The following is a 7,181-nucleotide window of genomic DNA, read 5'->3' on the forward strand; positions in this document are numbered from 1 at the left end:
GGTTGTTTGCCCAATTTTGGATTGGGTTGTTTGGTTGTTTCTTATTAAGTCGTATGAGCTGCTTATATATTCTGGAGATCAAGCCTTTGTCAGTTTCATCTGCAAAAATTTTTTCCCATTCCATAGGTTGTCTTTTTGTTTTACTTATAGTTTCCTTTGCTGTGCAGAAGCTTGTAAGTTTAATTAGGTTCCACTTGTTTGTTTTTTTTTTTTTTCCACAAAGACTTTCTTTAAAGCCCCAGCAGACAGAATGTATCTACCCTTTCTGTAGCATTAACACTTTTTGCCTCCATTATCATATTTATCATATATGCTCTTGGGTTAGAGTTATTTTGTGAAGCCCACGAGGTTTCAAGTACCTGCATAGACAGAAATTGCTCCTTATTGGTCTTTACACCATCCTTGGACTGGGCTCCACCACCACCATCTTCACAATACACACAGTGCAGGCTACCGTGCCTTATACACTGCAGGCATTTGACAAATATGAGTGGGGTCTGTGAATTGCTGGGATGTAGGAAAGTATAAGTGGAATGGAGATGGGGAAGAATTCCTTATCTTGACCAAATGGGGAAAGGAAAAGCGGGTGGCTATAACCCAGGGGCAGCAACCGCTTATTAAAATTAGATCTTCACTGTCAGAACAAATTCTCACACGTGCTTGGTATTAGGTATCTTTCAGGGGCCGGCTACTTTCACACCCCCTTCTAAGAAAGCTGCCTCCCCTTCAGCCCCTGATGAAGTGGGGGATGAGTCAACTATATTTGTTCTGCCGTAGTCCACCCTCCAGCCTGGGTTAATTGGATCAGGGCAGCCAATTCACAGGAAGCCTGGTTACGTGTAGCCTCACATAACAAGATGAGTTCAGTCAATGGCTCTTCCACTGAGAATGTCAGATTGGGACTTGGAGCAAGTATTCAACCAGGAGCTATAAACACCAGAGTTTCTGTAACAATAAAAACAACATAGCTATATTTATCCAGCATGTACTGTGTGCCATGACTAGGCTGTGTATTTAAGGACAGTATCTTACTTACTCCTCACAGTATTCCGTGAGTTCAAAGCCATTATTAGCTCCTTTTTATACATGAGGAAACGACACAGAGAAGTTACATGATAAATCAGGAGTCAAACTCGAGCAATCTTTCTCTAGAGTCTGTTCCCCAACCTCTGTGCTGACATATTTGTTTCCCCAGGACGGGGCAGGGTGGGACAAAATGTCCTGAAGACCCAGAGATGGGGCACCCCTTTGAAGGTCATGGACAAGACAAGGAGTAAGTGGAGGAAGGCAGTCTACGGAGGAAAACCAAGCAAGCAGGGTGGGAGGAGGGTCAAAGAGAATGTAAATAAAAGATGATGAAGTCACAGATAGACCTCATTTCCCGGCAGCTGTAAAATTCCCAGGGGCTTGGCAATATTGTGTTTCCTGCCATAGGATTTTGTAACCCGGCTGCTTATGATAAACTGACTTGTGTGTGACCTAAATCGAGGGGAACTTTGCAGTGACAAGAACTCGTGTACACGTGCTCAAATCCTGTGTGTTCCCGCATTGAAACACAGTTGTGGACTCAGAAGTCACAGTTATTGCCCGGCCCCCAGCTCAGCTCTACTCCAACTCTGCAGGCCCTCCAGCTCAGGAAATAATTCCTTACTCAGAGTCAGAGGACGTGGTTGGAGTTCCATCTCTGCCGTCTTATTACCTGCGTGACCTTGAACTGGTCCTTGATGTCTTTGAACCTCAACAGCTTCACTTAGCAAGTGTGCGGGGGAGGGGACAGCTAATAACAAAACATTTGCCCTACCTCCTGCCTCTAGCCAAGAATCGTGACTGCAGCTTCACTAAGACAGAGTAGGTGAAGAGGCTGTGCAAATATGGAACATTTTTTTTAAGCTTAGCGTTCCTTAGGGCTTGGGTGTAAATTATGGCTTTTATCAGTGGTGCTGGGCTAGTCAGTAAAGGAACACAGTAATGTTATCACCATCGCATTTCCCTTACTCGTGTCTCTGTTTACAAAGTCACAGTTATTGCCAGAAAATACTCACATTCCTTTGTTCTCATTGAGTCAACTCTGGAAGCACCAGTCTCTTTATCAGTAAGATGATCTGTTTTTCCTCTGCTCTTTTATTCATGAGCAGAAACACCCTCCTGGGCTGGCTCTCCATGGGCTTGGCTCTCCATAGTCTTCCTCTGTTTCTCTGCTTCACCAAAGCTTACCTACTCTGCCAACTTGGGCCGAAACGGCCTCCTCCCCACCTACAGTGAAGGGGTGTCTGTGACTGCTGTCTAGGGGACCCTAATTGATTGTTGGAGAGAAACTTGCCTGGCCACAAAGAGATGGGCCAGATAGATATTAGCTTGAGAACCCAGCCAACTGTGTGATTCTCTGATACAATTAAGATCAATTGCATCTTGTAATACAAGACACAGAGGGGTTTTGAATTTAGTGTAATTTCTTTGATGGGTTTGTTTGTAAATGAATCATGTCTCCTTCAGAAGTATCATTTTGTGGGGTTTTCCCAACTTCAGAAACTTTTAGTGTCTCATCAAAACCACAAAACTCACTAAATCATAGTCTTCCTTTTGGAACTCATACAGACATAATCCAAGTTTACTATAAATAAATTATGAGATAGTTGATGCTTGCTTTATTAAGTTTGGGAGTTGGGAGGGTCCTGAGACACAGGAGCCCTGAGGTAGGCTGGCAGATAAAACACAGGACGCTCAGTTGAGTTGAATTTGAATTTCAGGTAAATAACAAATAAACAACTAACTGTCGATGAAGGATGTTGAGGCCATCAAGCCATCGGCCACTGTAGCTGTGCACCCAGAGGGGATTCAAGAGGGAGAAAAACAAGATACTGGTCCTAGATAGTTAAGGTACATATCAAAGGAATGATTTCAGTGAGCCCAGATTCTTGCACCTTCCCATACATAGAAAAGCACTAAATTCATTCTCCTGAGATGTTTGTTTTCCTTTAATTAGCAGCAATGTTTTGATATTCTGACTACCCTAGTTTTGTTTTGTTTATTTTTGTTTTGTTCTGTTTATGCAAAAACTTCTATATATCCTGGCTCCTCCCTTACCTCTTCAGACTAGTCCCTCAGAGTTATCTGAAAAGCTGTCTCCTGGGCTTAAGTCCGCTGAATAAAACATAATTCTCAACTTTTAGGCTGTGCATTTTTTCCAGTCGACACAACCACTACTAAGCTTTTCCAACAGGAACGCAGAAGGAGGCTAGGTCATTCCAGGAACATGGCCTTGGGCTGCTGGAAGCCACAGAGTGTTGGTCTCTAAGTGTAGGGGTTTGAATGAAATCCTTGTGTGCCCAAAGCTCTTTGTAGTTCTTGCCTTCAAAAGTGCCTGGCACAGGAAATTGTGCTTAACAAAAATAGTCGTCCTGTTAACAAGTTAAATGTGAGCCCCAACCCTGACCTCCAACCTTGGAGCTCTAACTGAATCAAAGCCCCTGGCCTGGTGGTCAAGAAGTTCTTTCCTGCTCAGGGTCATGCTGTCAATTATGAAACTGAGTTTGGTGCTAGCAAGACAGATGTTTATTCAATGCCAGAGAGTGAAGAAGAGGAGCTCAAACTCTAAAGATAACTTCTCCATGAAGAGAGGAAAAGGGGGGGAGATTTTAAGGGGTAAGAGGCAGGTGCAACATCAGAAGCTGAAAAAAAAAAAAAACAGAGCTTTCCAGGAACAGATGGCATACACAGGCCCTCAGGCCCCCTTGTACATGGCACAAATTGTCCCTAGCCGAATACAAATCCCCTCTTTGGATGGGGATCTTAACACGGTAATGAAGCAAAAGCTGCTTTCAGATGCTTCCAGATTTCATCTGCACAGGTGCATTCCTGTGGTCAAGTCACAGCTGGTTTGATGCAGTTGACCACAGTATATCTCTCAAAGCAAATATCTCTCAAAGGATAGCTGCAAAATATCTCCGCTAAATACCAGGTAGTCTTGAAACAAGCACAGAGATAAACCAAGGCAATGAAACTGGGGACCTTTATCCTACTTTGCTTCCTATCTTGGATCTAGATGGTTAGGTCTAGTTTTGTTGCCAGCCTTTCTGGCATCCTACAGATAAAACACAACTGGCTTGCATAGTTAAAGACAACTTCTGCCCCCTGGGGCTTGGGTTGTATAGCATAGGGGACCATTTCTTTATTAATTCAAAATACTATAAGATCTTTCATAATCAAACTGTATTCAACCAGAATATTTTACAACTTGTGTGTGAACAAAGGGCTTTTGGCAGGGGTGAGTTTAGCTCAGCAGTAGAGCATGTGCTTAGCATGTGCAAGGTCCTGGGTTCAAACCACAGTAACTCCATTTAAAAAAAAAGGAGGGGAGGGAGCTTTTGATGCAAACTTTCAATGTTAAAAAAAAAGGGACTAGGAAACTTGTTTAACTTGCTTAAAATATCATTAACTCTTAGGAAATTGTTCACAAGCAATGGACATGCTGCAGTTTAAAATGAATCTCATTTTTCCACTGAGTCATATTTAAGACTTGCCATCAATGTTTTTATTGACGTAGAATTGGTGATCTATAGGTACAAAATACACATATTTAAATTAGTCTATAATTTGTACCATATGTTAGTTCTCAGCTTGCCCTCCCTTAGTCCAAAATACAAACATTTCTCAGTTTCTGAATAGGTCAAGGTACTTCGTTGATTTAATTATATCTATATTGCAGCCAGTCTGAGCTGGGTCTGGAGAAGAATGTGTGTCCTATTTTTGTTTCTCTTTACTCATTAGATTTCTATTTTTAAATGGTACTGCATTGTGAGTTTAACTTAATGCCCACAGAAGCAGCCATGGATGGAATTCTATTCCTCCTTGAGTTTTCACAGATTCAGGCTTTGTATAAAGAGCCTGTTTATCCTTCTCAGATTAGCTTCTTTCTCTTTACTCTGACGGCATTACCTTAGTTCTGACCTTCATCACTTCTTGACTGGATTATTCTAATCATATTTCACCTGGTAATTCTCTTCCTGGCTTTACTCACAGTGTCTGATATGATAACTTGCATGTGACAGAAGCCCAGAATAAGAGTGGCATAAATGAGATAGAACTTTACTTCTCTGGTGCTCAAAAGTCTGGCTAGAATGGCAGCTCTCGACCAAAGCCATGGGAGCCCATCTCCGTCCATCTTGCTGTTCTGCTCAGCCACATACTCCCCGCATTGCAGTTCAGTCTTTGGGGAAGGGGACATGGATGAGAGGGCAGTACAACTTTACCTTTAAAGGCGTAACCCAGACGTTGCACTTCATCTTCCATCCCATTGCCCAGAACTTAGTCATATGGCCCACCCTTAGTTGTAAGGCAAGCTAGAAAATGCGATCTTTATTTGGTGCCCAGCTAAAAAATTGGGGTCTCTATTAATGCAGATAAAGAAGAGAAGGATATATAATGGTGCTGTCCAATATGGAAGCCACTAGCCACATGTGGCTATTTACATTTAAATTTATTAAAATTAAATAACAGCATAAATTCAGTTTCTCAGATGCACTAGCTGTATTTCAAGTGCTCGGTGTTGTGAGTGGCTACATGCCATGAGATTGGGCAGCACAGATATAAAACTTTTCTATCATCATTGTAAGTTCTACTGGATAGAGCAGATATAGAAAACCAACAATCTTATTGTCACCCCACCAATTCTTCACACAGAATTTCACATAAAACTAATCCCCTTGTTTGTGTGTTTAAAGAGTTTCAATGGGTCTCTACTGCTTTCAGCATAAACCCCAAATCTCCCTAGCCTAGAACATCAGCCCTTTGTTTAATCTGAACCTTTCTTACCACTCCATCTTCATCTACTACACTTCTCCATAAATGCCTTTTACTTATATCATGTGGCATTGCAGGTCTTGAAACAAATCATGCTTTTGCACATGTTGTGTTCTCTCTGTTACTGGAAAACTGGGTTTGCCTCTTGGTGGGTGTCAAGCCAAAAGACCCCCCTACCTTATCTGCTTACAAAATTCCCCCTTGATATATTTCTCTGTTAAGTCTAGAGGTCTATCTTCTGTAATTGCTTTCTGCTGAGAATGGGTGTTGTAGTCTCCCTGGTTAGAAGAGTGGAAGTCTGTCATTGCTAGAACTAGGTAAGTTTTGGGGTCCACCAAAGTACTGTCTGAATCTCGCTTGAATAGCATTCTTCTAGCAGATGTGGGAGAGACACAGCAGGAGAGAAAATTAGCATCTTTGCAACGTCATCAGCAAAGACTTGAGGCAAGGACGCCCTAAACCAAACCATTTTCCTAATATTTTCCCAAAACTAGGAAGGGGATCATTCCGAAAAGAGATTTGATTTTTCATTTGCATGATAAGGTGAGCCACATTAGAAGACTCATCAGGTATAGAAAACAGCATTTGGGAAGTTTTATAGTATAAGTTCCTCCTTGAGAGGCTGTTAAGACATCAGGGGCCATGTGGTTTTGTAGGACCATATTTTTTATCTGAGAAACATTTGCATTCAGCTGATTGGCAGCCTGATTATTATCTCTTTAAAGCTTGCTGGGTAAAATTTGTTAAGCACGCTATGTGAGGGATGATGTCCTCTATTTTTTATCTCTAAATGCATGCCTCTTCTCAATGGCAAAGCAGATGTACAATGCATGTTCAACAGTCCACAAAACAGGCCATTCTGGTCAATGTAAATTTAAATCATGTAGCAGTCAGAATGACTTCCCCATACTTCAACTGGAAATTTTTTTTTATCACTTCCCCTTTTGATTGCCAAGCTTTTGATAGATCAGAATATTTTTCCCTTAATGACAGGGTGGTTGCTGCCTGCTATGGGTCCATCATGTCATGTCCGTTGGTGCTAGGCCTCCTTTTGTTCATATATTTACCTAGTTATCCACGTTGAGGGAAAGCTAATCAGACACAGTGAACAAGTTCAGAGTTATGTTAACGGGGAAATGTGTTTTATAAGCTGTACATGTCATCAATCATGCCAAATTGTCACACAAACGTTATACATGCGCTTTTAGCAGTAGACTTAAATCAAGCCATGATACATATTGTGAGTAGTTAGTTATACTCTGTGATAATTTCACCGGAGAATTTCCTTTCCATCCTAAACCCTGGGGAAACTTTCAGTGTTAATAGGGAGACAAACATTTGATAAACACTTCAGTTAAATTAGTAGGATGGGTCTTAGAGTT

The sequence above is a fragment of the Vicugna pacos genome, unplaced genomic scaffold (assembly GCF_048564905.1).
Source record: "Vicugna pacos unplaced genomic scaffold, VicPac4 scaffold_21, whole genome shotgun sequence".
In the NCBI taxonomy this organism is placed as follows: domain Eukaryota; kingdom Metazoa; phylum Chordata; class Mammalia; order Artiodactyla; family Camelidae; genus Vicugna; species Vicugna pacos.